This window comes from Macrobrachium nipponense, chromosome 20 (genome assembly GCF_015104395.2).
Source record: "Macrobrachium nipponense isolate FS-2020 chromosome 20, ASM1510439v2, whole genome shotgun sequence".
In the NCBI taxonomy this organism is placed as follows: domain Eukaryota; kingdom Metazoa; phylum Arthropoda; class Malacostraca; order Decapoda; family Palaemonidae; genus Macrobrachium; species Macrobrachium nipponense.
In genome coordinates, this window is record NC_061089.1 from 78,853,199 (window position 1) to 78,865,698 (window position 12,500).

Here is a 12,500-nt window from a genome sequence, read left to right on the forward strand (position 1 = left end):
TAACGTCACTGTCGTCTCGATTTCGTCCCTGTCCACTGGACAGTGGTTCCATCCCACGAGAGGACAAAATTATTATCAAGTAAAAATATTCCCTTTCAGTTTACATATAAGAAAATATATCGATTCCGAGGTAGAGTGAATTAGATATTAAAGGACATTTTTAGCTCGAATAATTTATATGAATCACGGTGATGTGATAATTCATATTTCATACATATATATTATATATATATATATATATTATATATATATATATATATATATATATATATATATAATATATATATATATATATATAATATATTAGGGCTTGTGCCTTGTATGATAAGGCGCCCTATGAGGTAATGTTAGACTAGCGATAATCTTACGCTAAGTCGGTTGGTATTGCACTTCCATCTTCAATGGAGTGTCTGGGGGTTTGTAGATCATTTACGAAGTCGGTATTAGTCTTGTTTGTTATTACGACGATGTGTTAAACTCATGGTGAGGAGGTTCTTGTAGAAAACACTAAGTATAAAAAATTATATATTCTTCTGAAGTTTTACATGGTGAAGATCAGATATGATTGTACAAGTCTTCTAATAACGATAGCTTGATCACTTCTGCCAATGGTGATGGCTAATCCTATTCCTCTACATGATAAAGCTTAGGTAAGAGGTACAGGTCTTCTAATGACGATAGCTAACTCTGTTCTCCTTGTCTACCATCTCTGTTACAAGTTATGAAGGAACAGACAGTAGTTCGAACATATGAACATACATACAAATGACATAGTTTCATACGAACACACAATCAAATGAGACACGCTACAGATGACGTAGGCCGTTTGAATTATAGGTCTGGGGTAGTTGTCTCAAGCAGGGAGCTTGGACTAATGTTTATAAACAATTGAATGACTACAGGTGACGGCATGTCAACTTAGCCTACATACTTATTGTATACGTCATCTTTAGCGTCTCTAGTCTGATCACATTCCTGCAAGCAATCTTTTATATATGGACTAACATTCCATATTTTTTATTATGTAAACACTTACATCAGCTCGGGTCAGCTACCAAAACCAACCACTGAATATTACTCAAACTTGACTTGCATTTGACTTATAGGAGTGTGATACAGACACTATGAATATATATATATATATATATATATATATAAGTAATAAAAATTCATGGTGTACATGAATTGATTCAAGTAATAAAATATAAAACAATGATATTGGTAAATAATAGTGATCACGGATATATAATGATACAGTTTTTCACTTCATCTCATTAAGATACATATGCTACAGAAAATACTAATGTACTCTGATAATTGCATAGAATGAAGATTAACATGATAAAAATCATATTTTAAACTGATAAAAAATTTCATATATGAATTGATAAAAATATTAATGTTTATGCTAACTGTTATATATCTGATTCATTAATTCATATACTAACTCATAAATAACTGCAGATATTGGTAAGATAAAAAGTAGCAGATTGATTATAGGCTACCTGATTTGTTTATACATATGTATATGGATTCATATAATTATGATTAATATATGTGCACTTTAAATAGATTCCTATTGCGTACACGCAAAGATATATTTCGATTCCGTTATTTATGATCATTTATATATAGATTCCTAGTGCGTACACGCAAAAAATATATTTCGATTCTGTTATTTATGATCATTTATATATAGGATACATGATACTTTATATATATAGGATACATGACCGAGGTTATACTACTTCACTTTTAACTAGCTTTCGAACAACTTTTCGTCCATTACACAGTTTCCAGACAAACACCCATAGCCAAATGAAACGGCCTATTTCACAGGGTTAAAACAAGGGGAAATTTGCCTGGGCGGGGTCCAACGTTCTATTTTTTGCGCTCATACTTATTCTCTGCATCCTGAGCTACACGATTACGTTCGCGATGAATAAAAAAAACATCCCCAGCACGAGTCCTTCGCCAGCAAAGTAGAGTTGAATATCCTTCGGTTGTAATTGTCGGAAGTATGTCCCTTTCGTAGTCGATTCCGACAGCCGCCGGAGCATTCCGCATTAAAACGAGATTAACGACGAGATACGGTGTCGGTCGAAGAAGTCCATGAAATTCCTTTTACATTGTAGGCGGTTGTTACTTGACTGTAGTCGTCCGCTGCGACGAACGATTTTTTGAAGTTGCGAGGTGAAACTCTCGTACTGCAGGATACTGTAACCAGGTTCCATTAATCAGCCTGCAAGTGAAATTATACTTGTCACAAGGGCAAAGTAAATTCAGACGACATCCAAATACAGGGGAGGGGAGAGAGCCATTTAGACCAGACTTAACCCACATGAATTCGCTGATATTTTGGAATTCAAAAGAGTCCGCTGTACAAACTTTTTTATTCCATGGCATTAACAATGAGTGCAACCTATCCAGGTGATGAGGACTGTAAAAATATCCATAATTATAAAAAATAAACAGATATTCAATACGAATCCCAAAGAAAATTCGATATTACTGGTAGTAAGTTACTAGACAAAGAAGTGTGAAACGGAGCTATTTGTAAGATTGCCAGGCACACATTAAGAGTCAAAGGAGGAAGATTAATCATGATTCGTGTTTATTTCTCTATGCCAAACTGAAATTAAGTTGGATAAAAATCAGATCCTATGTGCCTAACAAAAGTTTCATATTCAATTTTCCTCGCGCGCATCCTCTGAGGTTAATTTTAAAAACTTTATTAATAGGTAGGAGATGCAACGAAAAAAACCAACCCACTATGTAACTAATTTTCTAAATAAACTTTGGGTTTTTCAAGAAAATGTGACATTTTCCCCATGAATGTTTTACTTGAATTGTAATAGGCTATGTTGCAAGTAAATATTTCACATATATATCTTTGATACTTCTAAATGTCTATGAGGTTCAGAAAAAATTAATTCATTTTGATGTTATAGAAATTCTATTTCCTTATTTTGTTTATTAATTTTAAAATGATTGCAACTCCTTAGCTAAAGTTGCATTGCGCACACCGATAGACACTTGTACCTAACGTCTGCCTTGCCCATGAGAAGTTCGGGCTAAGCATTCCTTTCTCCAGTCAATCTGTTTTGCAAGCAGAGACGACACACAGATGAAGCCTGTGTAAGCAGATTATTGAGGTTAAAAGGAACAAATGCTGATACGGCAATGATGACGTCGTCACTTGGCAGGAGATTGCTCTCAGCCAGCTAAGAGTTACGTTACTTGCTGTAACAATACGACTTTAGGATAAATTTTTTGTTTTTTAATACTCGACCCACATGAGAAGAATGTCTGAAAAAAAAACAGTACCAAAATTGAACAATATATTAGTTTCATGTTGGAAAACTGCATGATTATGTTAAATTAAATATACCTTATTCAACTAATGAAAAAGGTTTTCCATACAAATTCTATATATATTATTAGCCCTCTATAATGAGTTCATATAGGATTATTTCATAGATAACATTTTCACTTCTAGACTTCCTGACTTTAAAATCTCTTTTATTTTATTTTTCTTTATTTATTTATTTATTATTATTTTATTATTATTTTTTTTTTTTTTTGACTATGAATATAAATCACCGGGGACAGACAATATGTCAGTAGGTTTTGGATATGCGTTTGAACTTTTAGCTTATTTGTCATTACTAAAGCATTAAGTTAGAGTTCAAATCTTTACGCATATATATTTGGATATTTAATTATCTATGGTTACGTTTTGCTTATTGATTTTATCGTGATTCCTTTTTTATTATAATTTGTAACCCTTCCGACTTCTTACGGAGTGTATTATATTGACTCCACTTGTATCCATATTTATTTTATTTTTTTTATATTTATTTATTTATATGTATATATATTTGATAAATTAATGGTTGGCTTGAATATGTGGAAGAGTGTTCTAGCGGCGTACCGTATAAGGCTACTTGCGGTATCATTTCTACAGATACGAGATATGAATGATAAAGGTATTTAAAACCGCGAGAACCGCTATAATCCAGTTCGGATCCAATATCACGAGTTGTAACTCGTAAGACATTGACACTTCCTATTTAATTATCGGTATTCTACCAAACCGATTGACTCTGGGTGATAAATCATATTATTGGTGGTTTTTCTTAATGGAAAGGAATTCACACAACGTGTTAAGGAGATTATTATTGATTTACACCACCCGAGTCACAGATTATTATGTTGAATTCCATATTTACTGATTTAGCACTCATAAATATTCCTAACGCACTCAATTGCGGTGTTTGTTTTTAGTGCTATTAATTCTATATAACGTGTCAAGGAACTATTGACACTAAGAAGTGTTTATTCCCTCTGTCAGACTCGTAATTCTGTTAATAATTCTACGTATATTCTTTCAAGGATTGATTTGGCACAGGATAGGCTCCTAAACTGACAGGTGTCTTAGTGTATCCATTGTTTTCATGACACGTGTTACAATTAGTTATGTGCTTTTTATATCTGTAAGCATTGTAGGCCAGTAAAAATAGTGACTTTGGGCTTTCTGTGACATAATAAGAACCCTGGATGACGGAATGCAACCAGTTTATGACGATTGGTATGAGAGAGATTATTACTACTACCTGGTCGTTAGTCCTCTGCTGTGTTCTTCGGGTTTTCCTCGTCACAGACCTACATAGAACATTACATTTGATTACATTATTCTGATACACATACTATAAATATACTTTTGCTTTAGGGTTTCTGCTCGAAGTGTTTATTGTTTTTGCCTAGCCATGACCCGTTTTCCGTTTCGAGTGTTTATTGTTTGGTGTTTATTGTTTTGCTTATCGCTGTTGACACTTGCTTTGTTACAGTTTGTAACAGTTCTGCGCTCCAACCCAGATATTCAATGGTCGCGATCTCTTGGGTTAAGGAATTTCTTGTTTAGATACGGTTTAACAATAGGCAGGATGTTTTCTATATCTTTTAGTCCAATTAATGGTTCTTTGCTGTATGGTGCGGGATTGCGGGATAATGCGTCAGCTATGATATTTGCTTTCCCAGGTAGATATCTTATCTTGGCTCCAATAACCTGAATGATCATTTGTCACCGAGTTCCTTTTGGACTGTGATTAAAGCCTTTGAAAAACTCGGTAAAGGACTCATGTTCAGTAAGGACTTTATCAGGATAGCCATAGATTATGAACTTAAAATGTACTAGTGTTAAAGATACCTAGCCCTTCCTTGCCTATTACTGCATATTTACTTTCAGAGGGCTTTAGTTTACGTGAATAAAAAGCTATAGGGAAGAACTGTTTATCATATTACTGAAGTTGTATCCCTCTTACCCTTGGTCTGAGGCGTCTGTTGCAATAAAAAAAAAAATCCTTATTTAAATCAGGGATTTTTAAGTTAGGTAAGCTGCATTTCCGCTTTTAAGATATCGAACGCCTGTTGATGCTTTTCAGACCATAATAAATCTACGCTCTTCTTCGTAAGATCTGTTAAAGGAGCTGTCATGATTGAAGAGTTACATATTTACTTACGATTGTAATACCCACTACAGCGCAAAAGTGCTGTATCCCCCTTTTACGTTAATAAGTACCGGAAAGTTATGAATAGCCGACACCTTACCATGGACTACTTTTAAGACCTTGACCAGACACATAAAACCTAGATAAACATGTTCGGTTTAAAAAACTCACATTTAGATATTTTACTCTGAGATTATTTGTCTTTGTCTCTGTAGCACTAGCTCACTTTATTTGTGAATGTACTTCTAAGGTATTAGAAAAGATTACAAGATCATCCATATAGGCATGTAGGTTATCCCCTAAAAGTCTCCAAACACTATATGTAATTGGGGCGCAACGTAAGCCGGAGGCATACGTAAAAATTGATAATGGTCCCCTGAGTGTGCTGAAAAACGGAGTATGAAGTACAATCACTTAGGTAATGGTATCTGGTAAAAGCTTTTAAGTAAGTCCAAGCTGGTGAAAAATTTATTCTAACATAACAGAGATAAGATGTCGTCGCTACATGGCACTGGAAACTATCGGGAGTCGTTTCCTTGTTTAAGCGACAGAATCTACGCAGATACGCCAAGTCCGATCTTTTATGGCATGACTTTTGACGGGAAAAATTATATGGGCTATTTGATTTCCTAATGGCTCCTATTACTAACATATTTCAACTTCGTCATTTATCTCTATTTTGAAATTGCAGTGAGAGGTCTATACGAAGGTACGTATATAGCTTTATGTTTGTCCTTAGACCGTATTTTGTGTTAAATTACATCCGTTTTTCCCAGAGATCACTCGCTAGTGGAGAAACTTCCTGGTATTCAGGTAAAAAAAAAAAAAAAAAAAAAAAAAAAAAAAAAAAAAAAAAAAAAAAAAAAACAAAAAAAAAAAAAAAAAAAAAAAAAAAAAAAAAAAAAAAAAAAAAAAGACAAAAAAAAAAAAAAAAAAAAAAATTTCTGCTGAATCACCTCTGCTTGAATGACTTTACGGATATTACTTTAGATAGATTATCAGAGAGATTCATCTACGACTGGTTGGGCGGGATTAAAAATTAGCAACAATAAAAAAAATGCGATATAATTTATCTTCCGTATCCACGATATGTATACTTTTAGGGCTTTGTTCGCGGAAATCGTTATATTTCAGAGTGTCGGGAAGGATTAAAATTTCATTTCCCAGCAAAGTCTTTTTACACGCACTAAGACATTCGAGGGTGCATGCTTCTCGAGATTTTGCGTGCAAAGTGCGACTGCGGTTGTGGGAGAATTCTGTTGGGTCATTTGAACAATGTTACGATTTATGAGACAAATGTATAGTTCCTTTATATAAGTTATTATTTGATTAACTGTCTCATTTTTGTTCAAACGGATTTTAATATGTTTGAAGGTTTATAGGATTTCCCTTTGATAAACACGCCTTATTTTGCAGGATGTAAGTTAATATTTTGTATACCCCTAGATGAATCTTACAATTACACTAGATACAGATCAATGTTTTTTATAACTATAGAGGTATCTGTAAACGCTCGCTTATCCGGACTTCTCATTAGGGAAGTTCGAACAACAGACGGTGATAATTCATATTTCATACATATATATTATATATATATATATATATATATATATATATATATATATATATATATATATATATATATATATATATATATTATTGGGCTTGTGCCTTGTATGATAAGGCGCCCTATGAGGTAATGTTAGACTAGCGATAATCTTACGCTAAGTCGGTTGGTATTGCACTTCCATCTTCAATGGAGTGTCTGGGGGTTTGTAGATCATTTACGAAGTCGGTATTATCTTGTTTGTTATTACGACGATGTGTTAAACTCATGGTGAGGAGGTTCTTGTAGAAAACACTAAGTATAAAAAAATTATATATTCTTCTGAAGTTTTACATGGTGAAGATCAGATATGATTGTGCAAGTCTTCTAATAACGATAGCTTGATCACTTCTGCCAATGATGATGGCTAATCCTATTCCTCTACATGATAAAGCTTAGGTAAAGAGGTACAGGTCTTCTAATGACGATAGCTAACTCTGTTCTCCTTGTCTACCATCTCTGTTACAAGTTATGAAGGAACAGACAGTAGTTCGAACATATGAACATACATACAAATGACATAGTTTCATACGAACACATCAAATGAGACACGCTACAGATGACGTAGGCCGTTTGAATTATAGGTCGGGGTAGTTGTCTCAAGCAGGGAGCTTGGACTAATGTTTATAAACAATTGAATGACTACAGGTGACGGCATGTCAACTTAGCCTACATACTTATTGTATACGTCATCTTTAGCGTCTCTAGTCTAATCACATTCCTGCAAGCAATCTTTTATATATATGGACTAACATTCCATATTTTTATTATGTAAACACTTACATATATATATATATTATATATATATATATATATATATATATATATATATATATATATATATATATATATATATATATATATATATATATATATATAACTTGATCACGAAATACATGAATAAATGTATAAATAAAGGTAATGACAGGAAGAAAATGAAAAAGCGAGAACTGCCGAGATCTTTCGGTCTTAACGACCCTTTACTTAAAGCAAGACTGATCAGAACAAGGAAAAACACATTACAAGTAAATATATACAAAATGATATTACAGGATTAACAGAAGGTCCAATTTACTTTAAAGAAACAAAAAAAAAAAAAAAAAAACCGTGGGCTAGTTTAAAGATAATCCTGTAATGTCCGTCTGTATATGCTTACCTGTAATGTTTTTCATTGTTCTGATCAGTCTTGCCTTAAGTAAAGGGTCGTTAAGACCGAAAGATATATATATATATATATATATATATATATATATATATATATATATATATATATATATATATATATATATATGTATATACAAATCCCTCAGGAAAATGACTAATCAGAAATCAGAGCGCCTTTCGTCTTTACTCAGACATTGACAAGGAATTAATGAAGTACAATTGGAGAGAAAGGTCTCAGGTACACAACAAGATCAAGAATATCAGATGGTTAACTGTCAAAAGGGTAAAAATAATTATAAGAGATAATCCAGGATTATCGGATATCACACGGTCACAAACCTAACGAAATTACAAAGTACCTTTACAGTCCAAAACATGTAAAAACTGAATATATTAATTTTGTTGCTTATATTTATCTACAACTTTTTTCATAATGAAAGCATCAAGTTTAAATAAACCAAGACTTAAATCTAGAACATTTCTATTATTTGACTTGATGAAACAAGATTCAATGATATTCCTTTTAACTGTGTCATTACATGGGATTAAGGCTCTTGCTTGACTCCAGTTAATAGGATGGTCTAAATCTCTCATATGTACGAATAATAGATGACTTACTTGAATATTTGGAGGGGGAATTAGAACGTCATGATATCCCTTAAGTGTAGCAAACCTCATTAGTCTCATAAGGTTATGTATCAAAGATAGTAAATTTTGTTTTAATGGGGAATTTTTTGTACAAAAGTTTGGCAAGGATATGGGTAATCCCTTATCTCCTGTCCTTAGCAATATTTACATGGAATTTTTTATTTGAAGACAAAACTCTTACCAAGAATTTTGCCCCAAAAATTTTTTTTGGTTTAGATATGTGGATGATATCTTCTGTATTTGGCCAGTTCACGAAAATCTCCAGGAATTCTTAATAATCTCAATAATTTAGTCCCTTCTATAAAATTTACTTTAGAGGAAGAAAGAAATTGTAATTTGAATTTTCTTGATGTAACTGTCCATAGAAATGATGGAAATTTCTCCTTTTCAGTCTTTCGAAAATCAACTAACATTGCCTCTTTTGTTCATTACTAATCCAATCACCATGAAAATGTTAAATTCTCTGTTTTTTTCTGGGATGTTCCCAAGGGCTTCACGTGTCTGTAGCCGGCAGTTTATTGACGCTGAAATTAAAACTATTTATGATATTGCATTGAAACTTAAATACCCAAGGACTTTTATAGATGTGGCATGGAAAAGAGCTAGAAAAACATTTTATTCAACTAATGACAAACTTGAATTTAGTAAGCATAACATTCTAAAATTACCCTATGATGAAAGGTTTTAGATATTCCTAGAATTTTAAAGCTTTTTAACATAAATGTTGTTTTCAGTAATATTAATGTCAAGAGTTCAATAATAAAAAATTCTCCTAAAGATCTTCCAGGCTGCATATATGAAATTCTTGCAAAAAGTGTGATAAAGTCTATTACGGAACAAACCGGTAAATCTCTTTCACAACGTCTCAAACAACATCAATATTCTGTGAGAACTGAATATTGATGTTGAATATCGAATGCATTATTCGTACATATGAGCGGATTTAGACCATCCTATTAACTGGAGTCAAGCAAGAGCCTTAATCCCATGTAATGAACACAGTTAAAAGGAATATCATTGAATCTTGTTTCATCAAGTCAAATAATAGAAATGTTCTAAATTTAAGTCTTGGTTATTTAACTGATGCTTTCATTATGAAAAAAGTTGTCGATAAATATAAGCAACAAAATTAATATATTTAGTTTTTACATGTTTTGGACTATAAAGGTACTTTGTAATTTCGGCTAGGTTTGTGACCGTGTGATATCCTGGATTATCTCTAATATTTTTTACCTTTGACAATTAACCATCTGGTATTCTTGATCTTGTGTTGTACCTGAGACCTTTCTCTCCAATTGTACTTCATTAACTCCTTGCAATGTCTGAGTAAAGACGAAAGCGCTTGGATTTCTATCATTTTCCTGTGGGATTCGCTTATTTATGAAGTTACGTGCATCTACCGTGATTTTTGAAGCATATATATATATATATATATATATATATATATATATATATATATATATATATATATATATATATATATATTATATATATATATATATATATATATATATATATATATATATATATATATATATATTTCTACAAGCGCCCTTCTGACATTTGGTTTTTCATTTTTCTTATTCCAAATCATGAGCGAAAATTTGAAAACATAAGGGAAATTCAAAGAAATAAAGTAACTACTGTTCGTAAAACTTAGAGTAAAGCAAAACCTTGTTTTTGTGATGTTTTTGAGATCCAATTGATATTCTTTACTTGTCTTTTGTTCTATTGTTTCCTTAAATACTCTTCGAAGATGAAAACATGTAAATGTTATTTCATTGTCATGCCAAAAGTAATTTATTGCCTGCCATACCCTCGTCACAGTTCAGACGCTAGCTTTAAGCTGATAACAATCCATTATTTGAGGAGAGGCAGAACACTTAAGGGACTGCTGCCCTTTCCACCATTGTGCTTTACTTTGTTTTTGTCGCAGTGTCCCACACCTGCGTCTCCGCCCCCTCGCACCTGCATCTACTCCCACCGACCCAGCTCTCTCGATACAGTTTAGCACCTCATTGTATCGATTTTTCCATTACCTTCTCAAGGACCAAAGGAGATCACCACAGTTTTGTCAGATGTCAGAAAGGACATTTCAGGCGACTCCCGAAACCGGGTTTAAATATGGGCTGGCATGCCCCATGAAAGTGCATTTTGCCGTAGCCTTTACACGCAGCATTACGCCCCCTAATGAAGTAGTGTCACGCCCAAGTCCGACAGCCAGGCAAGCCGCTTCAGTATACCTAATTCACAGTGGTGACCTATGGCCAGCTTCCATTATTACTACTCTGTCTGAGAACTAGACTCTCTCTCGACGTCTGACCTATCATCCCACTTGAAGCTGTCACACCCTGAAGTACCTGGGGTCTTTCTTATAAGGAGCGTTCCTTCTGCTATTCCCTGGTGAATAACTGCAAGCGAGCAAAGTCCTTCTGCTGATGTCCTGGCTGTACGCATGTGTCGTCCAAGGACAAAGGTAATTGAATTGAAAATTGATTTCTCTGCTTTCACCTACTATTCCTGCACTGAACTCATTCCTTGTTCCGACTGTTCTCCTATTCCCATACTACTATTATCCTGTTTTATTCAGAGACCCTCGTGACTTAGTCTGTGCATTTGTGATATTTTGGTGAAATCATTGTGGAAGTGTTTTTAGATCTTTGCTACTCATGCTAACAGTAATTTCGTTGTATTAATATTTCATTTAATATTTATTATATCTCATGTTTTGCATAGATTTTTTCTTTTGGACTGATCATTTTATGTAAGCTTACCACTCTTAGTATTTGTGTTACAACATTGCCTGCTTTGCAGATTCATGTACACTACCCCATTGTGTGCCATCTTCTGTAGTTCAACAATGCTGCTCAACTTGTACTGCCAGTGCCATTCTTGGGATACTATTCCTGAGACCCCAGTGGAAACAAACCTTGCTTACAGTGCTTCACCCCTATGTTATGTTTTTTACTAGTATTCTTAAGAGTTCGATTCATGTATCTATGCACTCTATTTAAGGACTAGAATTAGTGTTTCTTTTTCCTTTGGTTAACATATGAAAATATATTAATTCCATCATAATGTGGCTACGTGTGGCAAACGTACGACTTTGTTAACATAGCAGAGGTGGGTGGACATCAATTCAAATTACAAATACCTGAGTTCGACAGTGATTTGTAAGGTCGGAATCGGTAACAACTTTTACCTCACTTGTTAGCAAAGTAGGTAATTCACTGAAGTTCTGATTTCTCCTCTGTGTGCTCGTTCGAACCCACGAGAGGAAATTATTATCAGTTAAAAATTCCCCTTCGGTTGACATATATGGAAAGTGTTAATTCCGAGGTAGAGCGAATTGGATATTAAAGACACATGTAGCCTAAAGCATGTATATGAATCACAGTGATGTGATAAAAATTTATTTATATATTATTATATATATATATATATATTATATATATATATATATATATATATATATATATATATATATATATATATATATATATATATATATATCTATGTGTGTGTGATATATATATATATATATATATATATATATATATATATATATATAT